At 41.8% G+C, this 26,966-nt stretch overlaps 1 long non-coding RNA gene across 1 annotated transcript in view; it reads left to right on the top strand.

Annotated features, from left to right (window-relative positions):
* Positions 1-13,072: 13,072 nt before the first annotated feature.
* LOC125965338 (uncharacterized) overlaps positions 13,073-26,966 on the top strand; it is a 242,496-nt gene continuing 228,602 nt past the window's right edge. The window contains exon 1 of the long non-coding RNA XR_007479103.1: positions 13,073-13,490. This is a non-coding gene — a long non-coding RNA (uncharacterized LOC125965338). The remainder of the gene's footprint in view (positions 13,491-26,966) is intronic.

The raw sequence follows: 26,966 nt of genomic DNA, 5'->3' as shown, positions 1-26,966 counted from the left end.
AAGCCCAAAGTTATCATAATGAATGAAACAATGAAGATCAGAGCAGAAATAAATGAAATATTTACTAAAAAGACAATAGAAAAGATTAATAAAATCAAGAGACAGCTTTTTGAAAAGATAAATAAAACTGACAATCCTTTAACTAGACTCACCAAGAAAAAAAAGAGAGAACTCAAATAAATAAAATCAGAAATGAAAGAGGAGGCATTACAATTCATACCACAAAAATGCAAAGGATCATAAGAGACAACTATGAACAATTTTATGCCAACAAATTGATCAACCTATAATGGATAGATTCCTAGAAACATACAACTTCCCAAGACTGAATAATATAGAAATAGAAAATCTGAGTAGTAAAAATATTACTATTAAAGAGATTGAATCAGTAATCAAAAACCTCCCAACAAACAAAAGTTTAGGACCAGACTGCTTTAGTGGTATATTCTACCAAACATTCAAAGGAGAAATAATACCAATCCTTCACAAGCTCTTTCAAAAAATGGCAGAGGAGGGAACATTTCCAAACTCATTGTACAAGCCCAGCATTACCTTCACATCAAAACCAGACAAGGACACCGCAAGAAAAATATTACAGGCCAATATCCCTGATGAACACAGATGCAAAAATCCTCAATAAAATATTAGCAAACCAGATTCAACAATATAGTAAAAGGATCATACATCATGATGAAGTGGGGTTCATTCCAGGGATGTATGTTTCAACATCCACAATCAATCAATGTGATACACCACATTAGCAAAACAAAGGAGAAAAGTCACAATCATCTCAATAGAGGCAGAAAAAGCATTTGACACAATTTAACATCCATTTATGCTAAAAACTCAACAAAGTGGGAACCTACCCCAACATAATAAAGGCCGTATATGACAAGCCTACAGCTAACATTATACTCGATAAAAAACTGAATGCTTTTCCTCTAAGATCAAGAAGAAGAAAAGAATGCCCACTCTCACCACTTTTATTCAGCATAGTACTGGAAGTTCTAGTCAGAGCAATTAGGCAAGAAAAAGAAATACAAGGCACTCAAATTACAAAGGAAGAAGTAAAACTGTCACTACTTACAGATGACATAATTCTATATAGAGAAAACCCTAAAGAGTCCATAAAAAAACTGTTAGAACTAATGAATAAATTTGGTAATGTTGCAGGATACAAAATCAATATACAGAAATTGATGCACTTCTATACACTAATAATGAACTACCAGAAACAAATTATGAAAAAAAATCCGTTTATAATTGCATCAAAAAATAACTAGGAATAAATTTAACCTGTATACTGAAAGACCTGTACACTGAAAACTATAAGACATTGATGAAATAAACTGAAGAAGACAAAACAAATGGAAAGATACATCACGCTCATAGACTGAAACAATTAAAATGTTCATATTACCCAAGCAATCTACAGATTGAATACGATCCCTATCAAAACTCTGATGGCATTTTTCTCTGAAACAGAATAAACAATTCTAAAATTTGTATGAAATCACAAAAGACCCTGAATAGCCAAAGCAATCTTGAGAAAGAAGAACAAAGTTGGAGGCTTCATGGTTCCCAATTTCAAACTATATTATAAAGCTATAGTAATCAAAACAGTATGGGATTGGCATGAAAAACAGACACATTGATCAACAGAACAGAACAGAGCCCAGAAATAACCCATGCATGTATGGTTAATTAACTTACGACAAAGGGGCCAAGAATATACAATGGGGAAAGACAGTGTCTTCAATAAATGGTGTTGGAAAAACTGGACAGCCATATGCAAAAGAATGAAACTGGACCACTCTCTTATACCATACACAAAAATAAACTCAAAATGGATTAAACACTTGAATGTAAGACCTGAAACCATAAAACTCCTAAAAGAAAACATAGGCAGTAAGCTCCTTGACATCAATCTTGATGATTTTTTTGGATTTGACACCAAAAGCAAAGGCAACAAAAACAAAAATTAAAAAGTGGGACTATGCGTCAAATGGAGGGGGTATTAATGTCACTCATAATACAAGGTATAAGAAAAGTCATGCTTCTCTTATTTGTTTAAATCAAATTTAACTTATTTTCTTGTTCAGCAAGGTAGGTAGGGACTTCTCTGTCATTTGGAGTCTTCTTTACCTTGACCCCAGGGTCATATGAGTGATCCCAGGTGTATTTTATTGTCCAGAGCATTTAAATAAGGCCCTGTGGTCTCCTGAGTTTATAGTATTCAATATTGGTATTTAAATTATCTTGACCTATTTGGTTCCATGAAGGTAAGTAGCTTTTTTAAAAAAAATTTTATTGGAGTATAGCTGATTTACAATGTTGTATTAGTTTCAGGTGTGCAGTAAAGTTAACATATATCCACTCTTATACATATACATATATCCACTCTTTTTAGATTCTTTTCCCATGTAGGCCATTACAGAGTATTGAGTAGGTTTCCCTGTGCTATACAGTAGGTTCTTATTAGTTATCCATTTTATTACAGTAGTGTGTATATGTCAATCCCAATATGTATGCGATATGTACATATTATACATATGGGATATGTACAATATGTATATATGTATATGTCAATCCCAATCTCCAAATTTATCCCTCCCCTGCTTATCCCCTGGTAACCATAAGTTTGTTTTCTATATCTGTGACTCTACTTTTGTTTTGTAAGTAAGCTCAGTTGTACCTTTTTTTTTTTTTTTTCCCCTGTACGCGGGCCTCTCACTGTTGTGGCCTCTCCCGTTGCAGAGCATAGGCTCTGGACGCACAGGCTCAGAGGCCATGGCTCACGGGCCCAGCCGCTCTGCGGCATGTGGGATCTTCCTGGACTGGGACACGAACCCACGTCCCCTGCATTGGCAGGCGGACTCTCAACCACTGCGCCACCAGGGAAGCCCCAGTTGTACCTTTTTTTCAGATTCCACATATAAGCAATATCATATGATATTTGTCTTTCTGTGTCTGACTTCACTCCATATGACAATCTGTAAGTCCATCCATGTTGCTGCAAATGGCATTCTTTTGTTCTTCTTGATGGCCGAGTAATATTCCATTGTACATTTGTACCACATTTTCTTTATCTATTCCTCTGTTGATGGACATTTAAGTTGCTTAGCTTGTCTGCCTTTTGGTCAAGCCTTATCATGGGCTTTGCTGAGATAAGACGAGGAGGCTTACTAAGGTATACTGTAGAGACCAGCAAAGCCCTCACCACCTTCCCAATCTTGAGATAAAACCATCAAAATCTTATGCCTCCTTCAGACATGCCCACGTTTTCTAGTCCAACTCCATTCTTTCATCCCCCCTACTCCTCAGACTATCTGGTATAATGCTTCTGAGTGGGTTGAGTTTTCCATAAATAAATAACCAAGGCCAGTAAGAGTGAGGTAGGGTGGTGGTGGGACGTGGATTTTGGGATACCAGACAATGCTGCATGCATCCCTGTAACACAAAACCTCTGAGATAAGGAAAGAAAAACCTTGACTACCCTTTTAGAATAAGAAAGAGAAGACTCACTCTGTAGTGAGAGCAAAATAAGTTAGCCTGTCAGTTAACCTGTTATAATCATAAATGTCGCATTGCTCCATATTTACCCGGAGCAGAAACTATATATGATGGAGGGACATAAACTAGGAGAGAAAAGGAACACATGTAGTCCCTGTTATACGTCAGCTGCTGGGACACCCAGGTGCTTTGCATTTCATTTAATCCTCATAATAGGCCCATGAAGGCACCATTATTCCCTGCTTCAGAGAAGGAAGCAGAGGTCCGGAAAGATGAGGTATCTTGTTGTGATCGACATCGCTGACTTCTAATCTCCAACACTCGCCCACTTCTTTCTCTCACATCTGTCTCCTTTGTAAAGACTGGAAATGCTAAAGAGTCACTTTCCCAGCCTCACTGATGGCCAGGGGTGGCCCGGGGACACAGTGTTTGGCTGTGAGACAAGTAGGAGGGTGATGGAAACTTCTGTGGGAGATTTTATCACCCTTTTCTTCCCGTCTTGAGGATGTCTGTGTCTTCAGGCAACTCACACACCTGCAATGCCGAGCAGCTTTTCCTCCCAAAGTCCCTAATGCTTTTCCCGTGATGCTCATTGGCTCATGGCATTTATTCTCTCTGGAGTGGCCTTTTCTCTATCCTCACCCCCAACCCATGTCCCAGTCCTACTCAGACTTCTGGGCTCATCTCAACTATTACCTCTTTCCTTGAAACCTTTTTCTGGTCCTCCTGACTAAAGTGATTATTTCAGCTTCTATATTTCCACAGCACATTATCTATATCTTCTTTCTGGTTCTCAATGCAATCGTTCACTGAAGTTCTGTGTGTGCATGTTTGCTCATCTCTGCTGTCCTATAAGGCCTTACTGGCAGGGCCTTTGTGTGTATTTCCCCCAGAAAGGCCTAGCATCATCCTGGAATGTAGTAGTGTTCAACCAATATTCTTTGAGTGATCAAAAGAGAACCTAAGGCCAGATTTAATATTGGGGCCCCCAAAGAAGAGGCCAGGAGAATCTTAGGCACCAGTCCTAACACAGTGAAGCCTGTTCAAAGAATGCCAGGTATTGCCTCTCTCCAGTCTTGGCTTATATGAGATAATTTATTAACTTTTGATTAAGCTGCTGTTTGTTGGGTATTGTATGACTTAGAAATAAAAGCAATCTACTTTTTTTCCTGATGTACTTCTCAAGGTCGTTGATATAAAGGGCAGAGCTATTTGATTTTAAAATCCAGCACACCACACAAATAACACAATTAAATGCTTAAACCTTCAGCCAGTATTGAATGACCTATAAGTAAGCAGAGAATATCTGTGTTTTGAAAAAGGCTTGAGAATAAATTGACTAGGCCTTCAGATACTATTAGAGAAAGGGTGAAGCTCCCAGGTTAGCATCAAAGCTGAGCCGATCATGAGTGCAGTGAAAGGCTGGCAGATGTGGCTTTATCTTGTTTCATCAGGAAAATGATTTCAATTTATTGAATTTATGGGGTCAGGGTAGTGCGGGCATCTGAGAACTGGCTGAGGTGGCCACCATTTTCAACAAGGTTATCTTCCTGGGTTTGAGTGTTTTGTCTGTAAACCAGATAGAAGTGGAGAATCTCAATGTGTTCCAAGAATCGCTGTGGCTGCCACGACATAGAAGGGTTGGGGAAAACTGCCAGTTAGTTCACACCTGCAGTAGCTTGGAATTCTTGCTGATTTACAGCTCTTGGGAGAGCCTTTGGAGTCCTGTGGTTCCAAGTACAGTAGTTCTCTTCATCAAAATTCACTTTATCCAAGTGGATGGAAAGCAAGTTGGAAAAACGGACTCCCAGATTCATTGGGACAGATGGTGGAGAATCGTGTGTGTGTTGAGAGGGAGGTAGAGTCCTTGGGAAATTACAGCAAGGCTATAAAGTTGGGTGCTATGGACTGAATTGGTTTCCCCTAAAATTCGTATGTTGAAGACCCAACCCCCATGTGACTGTAGAAGAGACAGGGCCTTTAAAGAGGTAATGAAGGTCACATGAGGCGTTGAAGGTGAGATCCTAATTCTATAGGATTGGTGACCTTATAAGAAGAGGGAGAGAGAGAAATCTCTCTCTTCACGTGCACACTGAGGAAAGGCCATTTGAGGATGCGGTGAGTAGGTGGTCTTCTGCAAGCGAGGAACAGAGCCCTCACTAGAACCCAACCACGGCCAGCATCCTGATTTTGGATTTACAGCTTCCATACTGTCAGAAAAAAATTCTGCTGTTTAAGCCACCCAGTCTGTGGTATTTTATTATGGCAGCCCAAGCTGACTAATACATAGAGTCTTGTCATATGAGGACCAGGGAAGTGTTTTAATTTTCAGGAATTCATGGGGTGAATTCCATGTGAATTCCATGGTTGGTGGACTGAACAGTCCACCAACCGTGGACTGTTGGTGTTATACAGCAGCATTTGCTTCTGAAAAAAATGACAACTTTTATTATTTTATTATATTGATTGATTTGTTTGTTTGTTATCCTGGGAGTAACCTCGTCAAGAGAAACAGCAACATCAACCTCAAGGGGCTTCAGGACACGTTTGCACACCCAGAGGTCTTCGCAATTTTTTTTTTTCTCGATCAAATCAGGCTTAAAAAGAAAATACTAAAAGAACTTTAAGGTAATTTCCCCTTCACAGCCCTTAAGTGGAATCCCTGTTTTACGTGGTCCCCATACTGGCATGAGATAAAATGACCATCTCCAACTCTTGTTTTAGGGCCATATGATATCCCCAGAGGTGTCAAAGATCTGACAAAACAGGTCTGGAATCGTTGGTATTTAATAGGTCTATAATACCACTATATACTTAATGTTTTCTTTAGGTTGGCTCATGTTTAAAATTATATATGTTTAAAAAAATAATATCTGTGAACTAAGGGGTCCGGTAGGCTTGTTAAAATAAATATGTAACTATTAAAATAAAAATATAGTTACTCGGGCTTCCCTGGTGGCGCAGTGGTTGAGAGTCCGCCTGCCGATGCAGGGGACACGGGTTCGTGCCCCGGTCCGGGAAGATCCCACATGCCGCGGAGCGGCTGGGTCCGTGAGCCATGGCCACTGAGCCTGCACGTCCGGAGCCTGTGCTCCGCAACGGGAGAGGCCACAACAGTGAGAGGCCTGCGTACCGCAAAAAAGAAAAAAAGAAAAAAAAAAAAGCTCTGGGGAAATTTAGTTGAAAAAAAAACCCCATAGGTGTAAAGCTGCTGTTTACAGAATGGCATTTCTGGTTGACTGTGATATCACCATGAGAAAGTCACAACCGGTTCATTTGACTTAATGCTAAAAAAAAAAAAAAAAGCATTAAATACGTGATTTCCTCTAAAATTCAAGAAGGTTTTAACTTCTGATATGCTGTTCTTTTCTATTATAATGGCCCTGAATAAATGCCTTTTTTAGTAAGTTAAATTTTAGTTTAGGGTTTCTTTGCATGTATGGGCCAGGTATAGATATTTTAGTATTAATTTTTTCATCTAAAAATAGGTATCATGCATTGAATGACTTCCTAACTATCTCAAGGGAATTCTCAGTTGAATTTTTTATTTATTCTTATATCTTGATTATTTTTTAAAAGTAGCTAGCTCCCGACTGACTCCAAGTCCTTCCCTCATACAGTGTGTCTTTCCCATATTATTAATTGCTGGGTTAGTATTCCTTAGTATTTCAATTCCTTGTTTTAAAACTTTCACTCATTTTCTTATCTTGGTGTTAAAAAGCCTTTCCAACACCTTCCCTACATAGTTTATCTTCAGGCATCTTCACCCCAGTAATATTGAGCTGCTTATCTTCCTTATATACTCAACACTTTTTCTTATGTTGACTCATGTTTACACTTTGAAGTGGCCTTTGTCTGGTCTCCTGTGTCCCAATTCTACCCTTTCTTTAAAGGTCCAGCTTAACTATCACATCTTTTCTTGAAACCTTCTTTTATTCTCCTGAGTTAAAAACACTGCTTCACCTTCCAAAATTTCATCTCACTTTGTAATTCCTTTATGGCTTTCATTGCAAGCTTGCATTTTGTGGTTACCCACGTAACTATGTGTGAACATGCTTGGTCTTCTATAATGTCATATAAGGCCTTTTGGGAAGGGCCTATATGTGTAATAATTTCTTCTAGAAAAGCCTAGCACAGTGTGTGGCATACAGTAGCATTTAGTAAATATTTTCTTTAATTAATAAATAAGTGAATAATTGTGTGTATGTGTGTGTGTGCGTGTGTGAGACAGAGAGAGAGAGAGAGAGAGAGAGAGAGAGAGAGAGAGTTAGAAATGTACCCAAGGTTTAGGATCCACCAGCTATAATGTAATGCCTTTGAAATATGTAAAAGTTAAATCAACTGTGTGTGAGTGAGCTAGGCCTTGTGGCAGCCTTTGGGATTTAGAAAGTTTCAACTACATTAATGGTTACAGCCAAGGCTGTAGTAGCTTTAGGCTCCAAGGACAGTTTTGGAGTCTCTCAGACTTTCCTAGAGCTGTAGTCCTCAAAGTGTGATCCCTGGACCAACAGCATAAGCATCTCCTGGAGCTTGTGAGAAATGCAAATTTGGGGGTCCATCCTAGTCCCACTACATCAGAAACTCTAGGCATGGATCCAGCGATCTGTATTTTAACCAGCCCTCCAGATGCTTCTGATGCATGTCCATGTGTGAGAACCACTGGCTTAGAGGGAGTTCTAGGAGGGCTTCTCTTCATTCTTGACACTTGTTGGTTCAGCTATAAAATAGGGCTTTTAGGGTTACCGAATGATGGAGTGTAACTCTTGTTAAGTGAGCCTGCAGTTATGCCTGCCCAATCTCAGTGCATGAATCAATGGATGAATTGTTAGAAGCCTGCCTTTGACCTTCCACTCTCATCAGGTTCATTGTGAGAAACTTCTGCTCACAGCAGCTTGACGAGTGAATGATGCTGCATGCAACTGAGCAATGTATGCCGGTGCTGAGAAATTGATGTGAAACGTAGCAGGGGCCGTCAGCTTCCTATCGGCTGACTAGTGAAGGTCATGGTGGGACTAATGCCCTATGTTAAGGGATGCTCTTTGACTCTGAGTTGGCTGGATGTCCCTGTTTTCTCATCTCTCCCATTTCTCAAGCACATCAATATCCTCGTGCTTGGTTTCACTGCCCCAGTGCAGCTGTCAGTGCCGGCCGGCTGACCCAAGATGCATTTCCCCTTTTTTGTATCCTGGCAGTACCTAAGATTGTTTTCCAGCGCCCGCCCCTCCTCCAGGTAAGTCAGATTCTGATTTGTCACAACCCATTACGATACTTCCATTCCCTCATCTGAGACTCAAGGAGGATTGGGCAGGTGACCCAGTACTGGTTAATGAATTGTGAAGGCAAATCAGCTAGTGGGATTCTGTGAAAGTTTTCTTCATTTTTAGTAAGAGATGTGCAAGGGGAAAATGGCCTAGGCCATTGGTGTGTGAGGATGTGATGCTTGGAGTTGAGACAGCTTTCTTGGTACCACAAAGACCTCTTAGGCAACACGCTGGGGACAGCAGAGCAGAGGAAGTGGAGGCAAGCTGCCTTCTGATAATGTCGTTGAGCCACTGAATCAACTCCCCTGGGAGCTGCCCGCATCAGGACTTTTGTTCCAGGAGACAGTAAATTCACTTCTGCCTGAAATTTATTAAGTATTTATTATTGTTGTTCCTCTCCCCTTGATTTCTCTTGAAAAGTAAAAGGGATTGATGTGATGACACCTCTAAATTACTTCCAGCTCTAACAATTGATGATTCTTTGCTCAAAGCAACTGTGTGGGGAGTTTTAAGGTGCAACAAGATTTGGCAGGAGTGGGGTCTGGACCGGGATGCAAGTATCGTCTGAGTTAGGGTCAAGTTCTTCTAAGGTCCAGGAGGTAACATCAAGGTGAGGCTGTAGGGGGAGTAGCATGGATTCCTAGGGGAGGGCTGAAGTCCTAAGTCCTAGAGCACAGCAAGGTCAGGAACCCACAGGCAAAGCCAGACATTGAAGGTAATAGCTAGGAATCAGGTACAGGGCAAGTCAGGAAAATTCTGATGAATGATGTGGTTGCCTGCAATCAGACCTCACAATATATGTTTCCCTTGGGCCCTCTCAAGCTATTAAGCAAAGGAGATATATTAGCATCGAGTTCTACAGGGCAGCGAGCTCCTTGGGGACATTACCACGATCAGGAATTCTCTGGTTGTCCAGACTCACTGAATTCTTTCTCAGGTCCATCCCGTGAATTCCTGGGCCGCCTGCTGTTTCAGACAGTCTGTTACTTCCTGCAGCTCCCTTTCTTTCTCCTCCAGTTGTCTTTCATTGATGATTTTCTACATTTACATGTTTCAGTTCTTGGTCTTCACTGCACAGTAGTGCAATTTCTAACCTTTCCAGACGTCTTGATCTTTGAAAAACAAATTTAAATAAACCGCAAAATATGGTTAAAAAGAGGATGTTTGCCTAGGTTTCTAGCACTTTTGGGTCAACATTGCCACCTAGTGGTAACATAATCCTTAAGACTGTGTGACTTGATAATACTTTTATTGTGATGGGATATTTGATTTCAAGGACCTTCAGATGGTAAAATGTTGAGCAAGCGGAGGCAATAATTATGATTCAAGTTAAATGTATTATTCTGAGCCTGAGAAGATGGTGACTTAGGGAAAATCCTTTAGACCCGCTAAACTAATTACATGATTTATAGAAATTCTTAAATTATTTGCTCTTAAGATTTTGGTTGCTCCCCCAGTTTTGTTCCTTTAAGTTTAAAGAAACCTTTACCAGATTTAGCCACTTCCTGGTGGTAATCATAAAGCAAAACAAAACAAAAACAAATAACAACAACAAAAGTCAATTTCAGATGAACCAAAGTTTATGTTACTTTTCTCCTTTTTGAGATGCTTGTTTTCCCTCTTTCCCCAAGTCTCTCTCAAAATTCGTCAGTTTATGAGTATTTCTCCCTCTCTTGTGTATGTTTTAATACAGTAAAAATATTTTAATACGTTCTGCGCCATCTAGCAAGATTTATAGTTTGAGACAGGTCCAGGGTGGGTCTGAATTTCCACCACGCTTCCCCCAAATGCCAATACTAGAGGACCACCCTTTAAATCATAAGGCTTTATGGAAAAATGACTGCATTCTCAAAACCCCAAATCTTTCTTTAGGATGGATCAGAAAAGTGTGTGCTCTATTTGGGTGAATGAGTAACATAAGGGAAAGCTCCTTTGCCTTAAGCAGCATCACAGCTGCAGTGGCTAATTCCCTTTCGGGCTGACTGGGGGTCATGCAGAAAGTGAAACTGCAGCAGCTTGCAGGATTTAATGACAAGGTCAGGGACTGTTCCTGCATTCGGCCATGACCATGGCCCTCTCTGCGGAATCAGTGATACCCGAGTCTGGCAAGTGTCCTCCCAGCGGCCATCTCAGGCTAGACAGTTGCATTAAAGGTCTCAGTCAGGTTGCACACTGCAATCACCTGGGAAGCTTAAACTGCTATTTGGGCCCCATACCTCGACAGCAGCATTTTAAAAGCTGCCAGGTGATTGTCATGTACAGCAAGCCTGAGCACCACTGTGAACCGAAAGGCAAGTAACAGGCTGAAAGGACACCACCTTGTCCCTCCTCTCCTTTGTTCTCATCACCAGTTCATCCTGAAACAAAGACTTGGGAAGCCCTCTGCTGGAGAGGAATTCAGCTCTGAGCTGCTCTGGACGTTAATCATTCTCTCAGGCCCGACCCCCATCTACACCTCAAAGGGATGAGCGTGCTTGGAAGTAAATCCAGTCCCTCCCCAGTGTCCCTAGGGCTCGGAGAACTTCGTATCGCATTTTACTGTCACACCCACCTGCTCTCCTCCAGGCCAGCTGAGGTCATGTGATAAGGCTGCTACATTCTGAAGAAAGGGTTTTGGCTTTTATCAGGACAAGTGCTGGATCGCTTTTTGCTCCCGGGAGTTCTGAATCAGACAGTCTGAAAGGTGTCCTTGTGAAGCCTGTGGAGTCAGAAATGTTTTCCAGGGTTTTTTTTCTCCAGAGCTTTTTATATGGGATCCTGGGAGTTCTGACCTAGAACTAAAATGCCTCTTTGAAAATGAATTAGGAGTAATTGTTTTAGGCTGCTTCTGCCACGTGTGTATTATATATATTTATGGATGGATATACATTTGTAAAATACAGTAATACATAGGCTGGAAACTTTAATGAGAAGAAGTGATATGAATTTCAAGGTAAAGAAATGATTGATTCTGTGGAATTATGATTAACGATCAAAAGGAAATGACTTGATTCTGCAATCTTGCCGTTTTTCCATTAGATATTTTCCATTAGAGAGAGAGATTGCATGATATATGTGTAAACCACAGAACATTTTCTCTATCGTCATCCTCTTGGCTCTTCTGTATTTTAGGACTTGTTTACCAAGCAGCTGCTATGTGCCAGATGTATTGGTCTCTGGAGACTCCGGAGTGAACAAGACAGATACGGTTCCTCCCTTCTTGGAACTTACATTCTAGTGGAGGAGATGGACAGAAAACAATAGAGTGTAATGTCGGGAAGGGATGAAGCAGGGTAAGGGGATGGAGGATGATGGTGTTCACATTTTAGGTAGAGTCAGGGAAGGCTTCTCGGAGGAGGTAGCTCGGAGCCCAGACTTGTGCAAGGTAAGCGGGAGAGTCATGGTTTCTCTTCAGGGAGAGCGTTCCAGGCAGAGGATTTTCTCCGGATTTGCTCCTCCATCCGCCATCCACTTAGTTGCTCACGCTAGGAATTTGGGCGTCCTTATGTATCCTTTTCCTGACTCCTCATCCCCCCAAATTCATAACACCTATCTTTTCTGTGACCTAAACATGCAATTGTAAACAAAACTGCCAGGTGAGTGTGATCAGAACTGTTGCAGGGAACCAACACAGAGCGATTCAATTTGTCAGTTGATAACCTCTGAAGTCCGAGAACTGCAAGAGGTTTTCGGTGAGTAGCTCGTCCTATGTAACGCCAAAACCCATGTTTTGATTGTGATTTTCTGTGATCGCCAGTGAAATTTTATTCGTGTTTCTTTTATCTAGTGTAACACCTCCCAGTGTGTCATGTATTCTGTGGCCCCCATTTAAATAGTTGTGTTCCTGTGTGGGACACCAAAACCATATTTGGAGTGTGAGTCAGAGAGCTCAGGGGTCTGTGATTTTGACGACGGAAACTGAGTCAGAATGTTCATGTTGTCGTTTCAGCTTGGTTATTTATATTCTTGAGCCCCAGTCTATTCCTGTCTACAATTGTGATAGCATTCCTATTAATCTTTTAGGGGAGGCGTTGGAAAATTTATCTAGTATTTTATTTTGCAAGCCACTTTTTTTTTTTTTAGCATTCCTACAGTTTTTCATGTGTGCTGCATTTATTTTTCAACAAACAAATAAATGTTTCCAGTATTCGGCAAACTTTTATTGAATGCTACTGTGGGCCAGTTTCGGACGGGAGACAAGACTCCACAGCGTGCAGTGGCAGACAGAGGCAGGTCAACCGGGAACTCTGAGTCGGGGGTGCGCCAGACATTGCTGGTTCTCTGCTCAAGAGACACTCTTTCCAGCTTCCTGGCTAACAGGACCTTGATTTCAAAAAAGAAATTAGGCATGAGGCGGCAAGCTGCTCAGAGAAGGTGGGCTCCATTCAAGGGATAAATCATTATTGTTTTAAGCCAATCATGTAATCCTATTTCTCTTTGCTGTGATTGGTTGGAATGGCCACGTGACCCTTTCTGGCCAATGAGATAAAAGGGCGGACCTGGAAAGGGGTTTCTCGTTAGTCAAAAATGAGAGGCCAGTATGTAGAGTGCTTCCTCTTCCCTTCCCAACTTTGGGTAGGTTTTTGAGGTGATAGTGGTTAGAGCTTGAGGGACAGTATTCCTAACTCACTGAGGATGATCGAGTGGACGGATGGAACAGGAGTAAGTTCTGAATGACACTGTGGAGCGACGGAATCAACGGCACCACCGACTTTCTCTGGCATCCTGTTCTGTGAGGTAATCATGCTAGCAGTCTGTTTGTTTCAGGCACTTTGGGTCAGTCATTAATTACCAGCACCTGAAATAAAAAAGCTTAATTGATGGGTATTTCGATAAAGTCAGGTACAAATCCTTAAAGAAACAGTACAGGGAGGTGATCTGGCCAGGGGAAATCAGGCAGGGTTTCTTACATGGGGTAAACTTTGAGTTGCATTTTGAAGAACAGGTGGAAATCCACTAGGTAGAAATCACAGGGAGGTGCATCCAGGTGGAGGAAGTGCGTGTGGAATGACTCAGAGGCTGACTGACACCTGGACCTATTAGACTAATTCATGGTTTTGAGGTATCCAGATTCTCAGTGGAATAGATTCATGGCATTTGTGGATTTAAATTCTTTTACGTGTGATCTTTAAAGGCTTTTAATTATGCATGTAATGTGTAACGTACAGTAACCTGTAATTTGTTCAAGACTTGAATCTAAACCTTGGTGGCTTTCAGTCTTGGAAGCAGAGTGTGTCCTGTGGGCAGTGAGTGAGTCAAGCTGACTACAGAGCACAGAGCGCAGCTTCCCAGTTTTTGGGCCATAACTTGGTAACTTTTGCGAAACTTTAGACATTAGCTTCTTTGGTTAGTCCTGCTCGTTTGAGAAGCAGACACCAGGCTGGGATTAAACATGCAAGGAGTTTTATTAGGGAACCGCCTTGGGAGAGGGAATGGATGGAGCTGGATGAGGCCACCAGGCTGGGATGCGACGTTAATGCAGAGAGACAAGAAATGGGAGGTAAGGTTAGGTGGAAGTGCCCTAGACATAGTCCAGCCTAAGGAAGGTTCCGAGAGACCATCTGAGAAGTCCCCTGTCTCCCAGGAACAGGCCTACCTCGGTATCCCTGCCCCACACAAAGCGGCCAGCGGGAAGCATGACCTCATGGCACACGTGACAATGGATTTCAGAGCAGCTGGGGTCATTGTCTATTACACACCGTACAGCTGGAGGTTGACAAGGGTAGTCTTTGTTTCTTTTCAGAAATTTTTTTGAAAAAGAGAACTGCTAAGACTGATGATGGAAGTTTTAAAAAAAAGTATTTGTACATTTTATTGGTAAAATTCTTAACTTTTTTTGGGGTCATGGAATCCTTTCAGAATTTGATTTCAGATCTGACTCTATCCCCAGAAAAATTTACATAAACAAAGGAGCCTCTGGTCTAGCATGACTCCTTCATGTTGGATTCCTAAATTCTCAGCTTCTCTACGGCTGGCTCCATGCTCAGCGACTCATCGCTGAGCTGAAACCAGAAGCAGAGCATAGGCCCTGTTCCACCTCAGCTGGGAACGTGCTCCTTCCAGTGAACAAAATATTTTGACACTGGACACGTGTCTACAAATGACCATTAACGCATGCAAGTATTGATTTTGGTGTTATAGATAAATTTTAGCCAGTAGGCAAATTCACAGGTATGAAATCTATGAATAATGAGGACCAACTGTACACGGTAAAAAAAAAAATTCAAAATGTGCAAAGGGGCAGACAATGAAAAGTCTGTCTCTTCTCCTCTATCCTCAGACCCCCCAGTTCCCTGCTTCCCAATCCTCAGGGAACTTCTATTATCAATCTCTTGTTTATCCTTTCAAAGATATCCTCCTCATAGCCCCTTGGACAAAATGAGTGGTTAAAAATAGGGGATTTGAATTCTAACAGATCTAGCCTCAAAAAATGTGCACACACTCGGGCAAGCAAGTTATCCAAACTCTCTAGGCCTCAGTTTCCTCAACTCTAAAATGGGGGCAATAATCTTGCCTGCCAGGCTGGCTGAGAGGATTAAACAGTGTCATGTATGCAAAGTACTTGTCACTGAAAACAGCTTGTATGACGGCATGGTCTTCACCTACAGCGCGTGTTAGCTTCCCAAAGCCTCCTACCTCCACACTGTGGTTGTGACTTTCTCTGTCCCGCTGCCTGGGACTGACGCACATGACTTTAACCTTGGCTCCAAGTTCACAGTGAAAGGTTTGGCTGGAGGGAGAGAGAGGTTAATTAACTAGCAGTTTTGTGCATATCAAACTAGTTATGGAAAGGGTCGTACAGATTTTTTTTTTTTAAAGGACTGGTATAAATTGGGGTTTAACTTTAGCTACAGCCAAACCCCAGAGAGAGGAGACAGGAAGATATAGTTTAAAGGAGAAGGGGCATTTCCTGATACAAATTAATAGGAAAGTGTCACCTCACTATGATTACACCCAATAATGCACGAATGTTCTTTTCTTCTCTCAAGTGGAAGTCTTTCTTAAGTGAAAAAATCAGTTTCCTCCCAGGAAACCTAAACACTCTGCCTTTCCAAATAAATTTCAGGCATTGATCCCACTTTAAAGGATGTGTGTGAAATTGATTCCCTTGAGAAAATCAAAGAGCTTTTTTTCCCTGGAAATTAAAATTATTTTTCTATTATTCATACATTTTCATTTATTAGATGTGCCACTGTTGGCCGAGCCTTTAGGAAGAATTAGCATAGAAGCTCCTATCTACTTAAAGGCAGGGCTTTATCTGACTCAACTCTTTCATGCAGTCAGTCAGCCAGCGTATAAATAAATGTAAAAATAAAATAGAAGACTGTGTCATGATGAAATAGAGTCTGTATTTGAATCATTTATCTCCTTTTTGTTCCCGGGCAAAGCCGTCTGGAGCTTGGTTGTTTCTGTACGAGCTTGGAATACTGATAATTCCGTGCTTTGTACCGTGTATCTTGGAGGTTTAATTCCTATTGACTTCAAAGGGAAAAATGATAACAGATACATCAGGTTTCTGTTTTGAGGAGGGTTTCAGAGGCTCATCTGCTTTCTAAGAGAAAATAAAAGTCCTCTCTTTCCTCACTCGCTCAGGATGAAAAGGGGGAAATGTGGTTCTTGTTCTTGGGACGCTTACTGTTTGGCTAGTGAGAACACACATGGAAATATGTGATGATATAGAAGTGATAAATGTGGCCGTGGTTTAGATAAGTGGCCCTCCACCTGTTTTTTCTGCCTCAACACATGTAAATTGAAGTTCACAGATGGGATGCACATCCATGTGTGTAATCATGGTCAAAGAATTCTTTAGGAAGTAGCTGTAACCCCATTCCCCTCTCTCCTGTTCACAAAAACAGAATGCAAGTGAACAAGCCTGCTAGTAGTTAAAGAATATCCTTAAATTTATTCACATTTATTTTAAAATGCCAGTTTTTTAAAAACTCTGGTATTTTGTCATTAGTAATGAATTACTTCATGACTGACTGCCCACAGAGTTTAGATGTTGAAAGGTGCTGATTTATGCAATAATCAGTGCTTGGGTTAGTAATACTACTCTGAGGCTGGACCCCACAAATACACACACAAATGCAAACTACGCAGACAAATACAAAGAGCCTGTGAGTACCTTTGTCTCAGGCAGAGAGCAACCTGCAAATCCGAACAGATTTTCTTGTGATTAACACTGTCTCTAGAGAAACACTTCTCCTTGTCTCTCATCCCATATTCTCGATAACCCACGTCTGAATGCCATGGAAACTGAGAGCTAGTGTTCCTGCTGACATCAGAGAAGGACGCTACTTCAGACTCAGAATTTCAGTGGCAGAAGTGCTTAGCGATGTCAGATCCATTCACTCAGGAAAGAAGTATCGCTTCTCAGTAGCACCTGAACAGCAGCCTGGCCATGTGACTTGCTTTGTCCATTTAAATAGCAAGAAGTGACATATGTCACTTCCAAGTGGGAGCTTTGTGAGCTGTTGCGTGATCCACCGTTGCTTTTCTCCTTTTGCCACGACAGCAGCACTCACCTCCCAGTTTAAGGGCTGCCCTGGAATGAGAAGGTATGGACAGTTGAAACTGAAAGACATCTGCAGTAGACACTAATGTGAGCAGGAAGTAAACCTTTGTTGTTATAAACCACAAAGATTATGGGATCATTTTGTTTGTTTTCAACCAAGCATAAATTAGCTGATTGATTATACATGGTGTCATGGGAATTCCATCAATTTCATAGAGTCTTGGTTTCAAGTTTGATGTTTCATAGGCATGCTCTTTAAGAACTGTTTTCTCCTCAGCAAGATAGAAATAAAAATAATTTTTTCTTTTACTGTTGCAATAAAGATCAGCTAAAACATTATAATTGAAGATACATTGTAAACTCAAAAAATGTATAAATCGTTGGGTAGTTACTGTATAAATCGTTGGGTAGTTACTGTTACCTCAGCACCTAGCCTACAGTGGGAACTCAATACATGGAAGCTACTGTTACTGTAAGAACTTGGATTCTACTCTCTTGTAATTCATGGTATATAAACAATAATGTAATTCAACATTTTATGGGTTTACACATTTAAAGTGTGTGGCAGCTGTGGCCTACTTGGCAGTTTTTCCTTCCTGAGCTCCGATCTTTAGAAAAGGACCAATCCATCTTCCCATCCTTGGCTCTAGCATATAAAAGGTGTTGAAATAACATTAGTTGGATATCAAAAGATTTGAAGTTTAATTGTAGCTGTGCTAAAATCATAGAAAACTAAGAATTGGGGGATTTTTTAAATGTTAGTATTTTTCAAGGTGTGTTCTGAGACCTGCATCAGAAATGTGGGCGATGGGATGGCATGGGGGTGGGGAGAGCTGCTTGTTACGACGGAGATTCCAGACCTACTCAGTTAGGATCTCTGAGGGGCTTGGTGCTCAAGGAATCTGGATTTTTAATAGGAATTCCAGTCGACTCCTATAAATACTGAATTTTTGAGAATTGCTGTTCCAGTGATAGAAAGCTCATGATGAAAATGACCCACACACAATGGCGTGAAAAGCAACTAGGAAGCCTGAACAGATGCAGATTCAGTGAGCTCCCCTGAGACTTTAAGATCCAGTGGGTCTGTGGTGGAGGCCAGGAATCTGCATTTTTAATAAACATCCTTTCCTGGGCCCCCCTACTCCAGATACAGTACAGTAGATGTCTGAACATTAAGCTTTGAGAAATAGGAACCAGCTTCTCTTTAAGAGATGATATTTTCTCCTGATCTGATCACTGCTACTCCCTTGTTGATTTGGTGTTCTTACATTTAACTGAAAAGTGATGAATATTTAGAATTCTCTGTGGCTGGATTTCACCTGAACCCGGTTGTGATCATTGGAAACACATAAGTAGCTTGTGGTTCTCCTGGCTGTGGTATGAGGGGGAGGATTGCGAAGGGCTTGGAGTTGACCCCTGACTGACTGACCGACCTTGACCCTGACTAGGCTCAGATGCATTAATATATATGCACTTGAGATGCATCAGTATTTCACCTGTGCCAACAATTCTCTCAAGCGACATAGATGGAGGTAACTATACCCTTTGGTGCTTCCTAAGTCCCAGCTGCATTATGGCTGAATTCAGTTACCAGACTCCACAGGAGACGGGCACGTGCTCGTGATAGCAATGGGTTTTTGTTTTTTTTTTAAAAAAATTTTATTTATTTATTTATTTTTGGCCGTGTTTGGTCTTCGTTTCTGTGCGTGGGCTTTCTCTAGTTGCCAGCGAGCGGGGTCCTCTCACTGTTGTGGCCTCTCCCGTTGTGGAGCACAGGCTCCGGACGCGCAGTCTCAGCGGCCATGGCTCACGGGCCCAGTTGCTCTGCGGCATGTGGGATCCTCCCAGACCAGGGCTCGAACCCGTGTCCCCTGCATCGGCAGGCGGACTCTAAACCACTGCGCCACCAGGGAAGCCCGCAATGGAGTTTTTAAGTCAGGGGTTGGTGAAGGGGAACAGTGAGGTCCTGGAAGAGACGGAATATTTATGCCTTCTGTGGGGACATCCGCCGTGTCAGAAATGGAGACCGCCAAGCGTACTGCATTGCAGCTTGTGCCCTGGGGCGCACGCAGGAGCTGGATCCCGGTGGGCTAGAGGCTGGCCCTCGCAGTCACCTGCTCAGTGCACGGTGGCGCTGCCAGCCACGTGTGTGTGCTGGGGCGGCGGTGGACGGAGGAGTTGGGGCCTTTGGGTGTGCCCGACCCTGACCTCCCAGCGCCCAGGCATCTCCTGGGGGGAGGAGCACAGTGGTGGAATGCGAGCCCTGCTCTGTGGACTTGACCCAGTGGCCCGCGTATGAGGGCCGCAGTGGACCGATGGTGCAAGGAGAAGGGGAAAGGGATGGGGTCTAGGCTGTCAGGGGTCGGGCAGCTGACTGAGAGCCCATCCGGGAACCGTGGGGAGGTGCAGGAGGCAGGACTCTGTGTGAGCTGAGGCTCTAAATTACCTGTGGAAAATTAAAGCTCAGCTTATGAGGAAATTCAAGATGGTGACTAAAAAGCATTAAATACCAATTCTGGGACCTTTTGAGCCAGAGACCCTGTGCGACCACACTGGTCACAGGCCCCTGAAACCTGCCCCGAGTCTAGGGACAAACCCCTTTTTCTCCTCTCCAGTAGACACAAAGGGAGCTTTGGGATTATCAGTGTTTAACAGGTGTTGAGGAATCTCCTCGTTGTTCTTGCGTGGATAAAGCACAACAAACTTTTGGACCAAAATAATATTGCAAATCAGTGCATGTTTTTATTCTTTTACTCTCTAAGTTTTTGTTCTTTTGTTTGTGTTTTGGTGGTGAGCAATGATTACAAAGCGCTATTTAAGGTCTAAGTAACTTTGCTCCTTGTGGATCATTTAAGGAATTATTTTTTCTTGAGGACTCCCCATGGACTTCAGTCTTACATGCGCACAGGGGCAACATGGTCTAATTCAAGGGACATGACATCGGTTTCTACTAAGGGAGACCACATGCACATTTGATGTGGATGTATAATATTTTCCACATGTGACCACAAAGCAGCCCAAATCCTCCATCACAGGAGACGTGATTATGACTTTAAATAAACCCTGAGCAAACAGCAGGTGAGGAGGGTAAATAAAAATGTAATTGGAAGGTTCTCCTTGCCCCTGAGGCTTCCATTTAATAATTAATACCATTTTAGAGGCCACTTAAAGGTACTCTCTGGGGATTATATTGGTAAGAACAATGAGATGTACCATGTATGTTGGTTTTCCTCGTCAACTGGAAGCCGCTTTGCCTGCTGTTTCTTGCAAAGTCAGGGCAGCATTATGGTATCGTGTCTTTTCAAGGGTGTGTGGCTACGGGGTGGATGTGACATTGGCTGGTGCTCATGTTTTCAGGCCTTTTATCATGAATGGAGTCAAAAGAAAAAAACTGTGCCCGACTACACGTGCCATGTAGTACTTCTTAAACTGGAGTGTCTTGAAATTGCTTGGATACCAAGTAGATTGACAGTTATAGTTGCTGAGTGGCACAATAATGGTAATCTTCTAAGAGGAAATAAATAGGACAATACTGTCAACTCTCAGGAATCTGTAGGATGGCTTCCAAGGGGGTTATTTTCTTCTGCGTGAAAAAAGAAGGCAGAGCCCGGTGATTCTGTTCAGTGGTTGGAGGTTGGAGGTCTGGTGTGTTAGAGAAGAGGAGGTGCTTTGTACTAATCATGTTTCCCTTCCTTTTGCCCAGTGTCACTTCATTTCATTTCCTTATTTTTCTTTATTCCTTTATGTTTATCCATATTGCTGACCTACTGTATATTTCCTTGATTCTTTGTTGTCTGTCACCTCCAGTGGAGTGTAAGTGTCATAATGGCACAGACCATGTGCTTTGTCTTCTTCTGTACACCCAGCCCCTAGGCTGGTGACCACAATGACAGTAATAGGTGACAATAGCTAACACTGACCGCACATGCCTGACAATGTTCTAAAGCACTTGAAGTTTATGTCACTTATCCTCACAATAGCCTTTGGTGATAAGTAATATTTTAATCCCTATTTTATCAAGGAGAAAACTGAAGCTTAGAAAAATCAAGCAAATCTTTCCCCAAACTCACACCGTTGCTAAGTGGGAGAGTCATGATTCGAACCCAGGCTGAGTGGCTCCAGCATTTGCACCTACGGCTTCATGGGGGCAGGAACCTCGACTGCCTGCTTTCCTACTGTGCCTCCACCCCCACACATACTAAGCTCTCAATAAATACTTTCTGAATAGATGAGTGATCAGCCTGAAATGTGATGTCCCTGCCTCGAGGAGGGGCAGTGGCCATCGAAGACTGAGATGGGGCTGAGGCGAGCTACTGGGACCGGCTTCTTCTCAAGCAATTAGGTGTGATTTGTTGTTTTCAAGGATAATATGCAGGCTGCCCCCATCCCTCACACCTGTGCTTCCCCTTCTTCATCTTCTGTCCACCCTTCCCTCACCTACGTATGGGTTTCTGGGGACCGGGGGCTGCTCTGGGGAAGCTTCTCAAGGCAGATCTGCTTGTACATCCAGGTAACTACATTCCTCTCATGTGCAGCTGAGTTAGTGATGTCGGCAGGGCCCGCATGTCCCCAGATCAGTGTCCTGGATCTCATCCCAGGGCCTTACAAGTTGTTTAACCCAAAAAAATGTGTGGCCTCCATTGACTCATATTGTATTCATTTGATGTCACTCATAAACAGCTCTCTCTGGGGACAAGCCTTCATTTTCTCCTGTGTGTGTGTGTGTGTGTGTGTGTGTGTGTGTGTATATGTATGTGTGTGAGAGAGGGGGAGGGGGAGGGGAGGAGAGGGGAGGGGGAGGGGGAGGGGGAGGGATTATTGTGGCTGAGCCCAGAAAGCATTTGCATTAGCCTTAAAAACAGTTAGGTATAAAACATTCAATTTCCCCTGCTCTCTCTTATTGCCACACAGCTGTTGAGATGTAAGCGAGTCTAACAGCAGCTTTGGAAAAGCACGTTACTTCTGTGTGTGTGTGTGTGTGTGTGTGTGTGTGTGTGTGTGTGTGTGTGGTGTGGTGTTTGCAGCCTTGTGTACCTAGTTGGGAGGGAAAGGGCAGGGATGGAGGTACAGATACATGGCAGTCAGGTTTCAAGTATCAAAATGCAAAGGTGTCGCTTCAGTTGGGACTGTTAAGCTTTGCAGCCTATTAACACACATAGTGGGGGGGTCGTTGCCCTTCACCTACTTGGAAGTAACATACTGCACTCCTACTTGGACACAAAGGCTGCCTTGGGAATCAGGTTGCTCACCACAGATGAGGGAGGGCCTTTCAACTTAGAAGGAAGTAAGAATGAAAGAGGCCTTTATTTGTGGGTACCTGACAAGCTGAATCCTGCTTCTGTTACCAGGGAAATTGGTTTTAGAATCAAGGTTTGATATAAGCCCATAAAAACTGGACAAAGAAATTACTGCTTCACAATCAAGTTTCTGATAAACATAAAGGTTGCTTTGGGACTATTCCATACGTCCACACAGCAAGGCAAGTATGTAACAGTACAAAATTCATCTGGCAGCCAAATATCTTTTTTTCTTATCATATATTCTCATAGGTGAGTGTGAGCTTTTATTTTGTTTAATACATCTAATAAGGACATGTCATTCAAACTTTTAGTTTATATCAGTGGTTTTAGTTTTTAAGCGATCTTTATCCTTTTAATTCTAAAGTTCTGGTGTGGTGATAAAAGCCCCTTGGAGAGGGAATTATAGCAGAGATGGTTTACTTCTGCTCGCACGGTCACCATAGACTCTGTAGACTTCGGCACTATAAAATCTCATTAGTGCTTCAAAAGTCTTGAAAACTGTGATGTTAAATAAAGAGTAATTATAAAGAGTAGTGCATCTGACTTGAGTCCATGGTAACTATTTTTACATGCTCAAAGAAAACTATAGTGATCTTTGTACAGGAATAAACTTTCTAGATTATTACTGAATGCAGGGTAGTTCATTAGTCCTCTGCTAAAAAAACAGAAAAAAAAAGATTTCTCTCTTGGAGTCTACATTTTGTGGAGGAAAAAGCCAATAAACAATAGACATAATAAATAAGTAAAATCTGCACTAAGTTAGAAGATGAGTGTTAAGAATAAAAGAAGATATTATGGGGCAAGAGAAATTAGGAGTGAGGGGTGGGAGGTACACGGCAATTTACGGTAGGATGGTCAGATTAGGCCTCCCTGAGAAGGTGATTTTTGATCAGATATTTAAAGGAGGCAAGGGAGTTAGTCGTGTGGGTATCTAGGTCGGGTGGGGGAGGTGGATGAACATTTCAGGGAAAGGCAGTAGCCAATGAGAAGGCCCTGTGCGACCACACTCAGCACGTGTGAGAGCAGCCAAGAAGCCTGGGGGGCTGGTGTGCAAGTGAAAGCGTAGTAGGATCTGAGGTCAGAGCAGAGTGGAGCTTAGGATCTTTTAGGTCACATGAGGACTTTGACTCTAAAAGAAAAGGGAGCCATTGCAGGATTTTGAGCTGAGGGATAACTTGATCAGACTTGCTTATAAGGAGAAGCTAGACTCTTCTCTGGATGATCAACGGTAGAAGTAAGGAGACCAATTAGAAGGCTGTTGCCGTCATCTAGGTGTCTTAGTTATCTATTTCTGCATAACAAGTTACCCCCAAACTTGCTAGTTTAAAATGACAAACATTTATTATTTCACAGTTTCTGTGAGTCAAGAATTTAGGCATGGCCTATCTGGGTCCTCTAACTCAAGGTATCTCATAAAGATGCAGTCAAGGTGTCAGCTCAAGGCTTGATTAGGGGAGGATTCGCTTCCAAGCTCACTCATATGGAAGTCAGTTCTTTGTGTATTGTTGGACTGATCCCTAGATATTGGTCAAAGACACCCTCGGTTCCTTGCCATACTATCGTCTTCATAGGAGAGCTTAAAGGAACATGGCAGCTTACTTCAGGAGAGCAACAAATGGGTAAGGAGAGACAGAGGGTGGGGTGGGGAGAGAGAGAGAGAGAGAGAGATTCATTTGGAAGTCAAAGTATTTTAAAACCTAAACTCTAAAGTGATATCCCATTAGTTTTGTCATATTTGTCAGAAATAAGACATTAAGTCCAGCACACACTGAAGGGGAAGAGATTGCACAAGGGTGTGAATATCAAGAGGTGGGAATCATTGCCAGCCATTTCAAAAACTAACAACCTTGGCAAGAGATGATGCTAGAGAAGTAGTGATGGGGGTGGTGAGAAGTGGTAACAAAATACGTAGAAAATCTTGGCATTGTAATCCATGATCTATTATTCTGTAGGTAGCTTCAGGCACCCTGTATAATACCTCTGGGTTTCATTTTTTGACTTTTAATTGAAAGTCTGCCCACCTACTACCGTACAAGTAGTTAAAACCTAAAGAGTTTAAGTAAGTAGCCAAAGTTTACAAAGCTAATACATGATAGACCCTGTGTTTAAACCCTGGCAATCTGCCTCTACACTCTTAGTCTGAGGAGGACACTAGAAATGATGAAGTAGCTAAAACTCTTCTGAAACATGCAATGTGCTATACAGATACAAGTAAAATAGGGTTACCAATGTGGGCACCTTGGTAGAAATAGCTTCGTTAGAATTTGAGCAGTGCTAGGCAAAGGATAGAGCCCTTCTGTCTTTCCACATGTCTCTCATTTGTTTCCGTAGGGGTGGAAGCAGAAACTAATTCCTGCTGTAGCGTGTTTCTAGAGAGTATGGCAGTACTTCAGTGCTACCTAGGATAAAGCCACATGGATTTTGACCTAGAACTCCATACCTGGGGCTAGAGAAGTAAGGATGGTTGGGAACAGATGGAGAGTTTGACTTAATGTGGGGCTAGTTCTCTTTTTAACCAAGAAGGCATGTGGCCCTGACAAGGCAGAATGGCCTAACAAGACCCTGCAGTGGCGTGAGGTCTGGTTCAAAGTAAAATTGACTAGGGGTTAGGAAGTTCAGGGTGGACGTTTTAAGGCTGGGCCAGGCTGGCTACTATTTGTGGTGTGAGTAGAAGAAGGTGAGCCTGCAAAGTTGAACTAGTAAAACAGAATGAGGCAGACATCTTGGTAATGCTTAGCTAATGGAGCCACTGACAGCCATTCTAATATTTATATAGATTCCAGATTTCTTATGAGTAGCTTTTGTGTGGTAGCTCTATTTCCCTTCTTTTATTTCCCACTATCTGTATCTTTATATTTTTAAGGAATTTCTTGGTACCATATAATTTCTTATCTAGTCTGATAATCTCTGCCATTTAATTAGTGTTTAGATTATTTACATTTAATGCAAATAACAATATGAATTAGTTTTAAATATTCCATTTTGCTATTTGTTTTTATTTGTACCATCTGTTCTTTCCCCCTCTTTTCTGCCTTCTTTTGGATTGAGTATTTTTCTGGATTCAGTTTTATCTTCACTATTGGCTTATTAGCTATTCCTGTTTTATATTTTTAGAAGTTACTCTACGAGTTATAATATGCATTTTTAATTTATCACAACCAACTTTCAAATAATGTTATATCACTCTGCATATAATTTATAAATCTCACAGCAGTATATTTTCATTTCTCTCTCCCATTCTTGATGCTTTTGTTGTCATAAATTTTATTTCTATGTATATCCTTATAATGTTTTTGCTTTAGTTAATTATCTTCTAAAGAAATTAACAAATGAGAAATAAGAGCTTTTTAAACAACTGAGAAATAAGAGCTTTTTATTTACCAGCATATTTACTATTTCTGGCATTCTTTACTCCTTTGTGTGGATCCAGATTTCCATCTAGTATCATTTTTTCTTTTCTTTTTTTTTTTTTTTTGCGGTACGCTGGCCTCTCACTGCTGTGGCCTCTCCCATTGCGGAGCACAGGCTCCGGACGCGCAGGCTCAGCGGCCATGGCTCACAGGCCCAAACGCTCCACGTCATGTGGTATCCTCCCGGACCGGGTCACAATCCCGTGTCCCCTGCATCGGCAGAAGGACTCTCAACCACTGCGCCACCAGGGAAGCCCTCATTTTCTTTTTACCTGAAAAATATGCTTTAATGTTTCTTAAAGTGCAGGTTAGGTAGTGATTCTCTCAGCTTTTATTTTTCGAAAAAGCCTTTTTATCTTGCCTTCATTTTTAAAGATATTTTCACAGGGTATATAATTCTAGGTTAACATTTGTTTATTCTTTTTTTTATTGTGGTTAAAAAACGTGTAAATTTTACTATCTGAATCATTTTAAGTGTATAGTTCAGTAGTGTTAAGTATATTTACATGACTGTAAAATAGATCTCCACAACTTTTTCTTCTTGCAAATTTGAAACTCTGTACCCATTAAAAACAGTTTTCTTTTCTTCCTCCCCCAAGCCTAAACCCATTCTACTTTCTATTTCTATGATTTTGACTATTGAGGAACCTCACATAAGTAGAATTATAAAGTATTTGTCCTTTTGTGACTGGATTATTTCACTTAACATAATGTCCTCAAGGTTTATCCATGTTGCAGCATGTGACAGGATTTCTTTTCTTTTTCAGGCTGCATAGTATTCCATTCTATGTATATACCATATTTATTTATCCATGTATCTTTTGATGGACATTTGGGTTGCTTCCACTTCTTGGCTATTATAAACAAGGCTGCTATGAGTGTAGGTATGCAAATATCTCTTTGAGGCCCTGCTTTCAATTCTTTTGGATATCTACCCAGAAGTGGGATTGCTGAGTCATATGGTAGCTCTATTTTTTATTTTTTTAGG

This window comes from Orcinus orca, chromosome 9 (genome assembly GCF_937001465.1).
Source record: "Orcinus orca chromosome 9, mOrcOrc1.1, whole genome shotgun sequence".
Taxonomy (NCBI): Eukaryota; Metazoa; Chordata; class Mammalia; order Artiodactyla; family Delphinidae; genus Orcinus; species Orcinus orca.
This window is presented reverse-complemented; position numbering and strand designations above follow the sequence as displayed.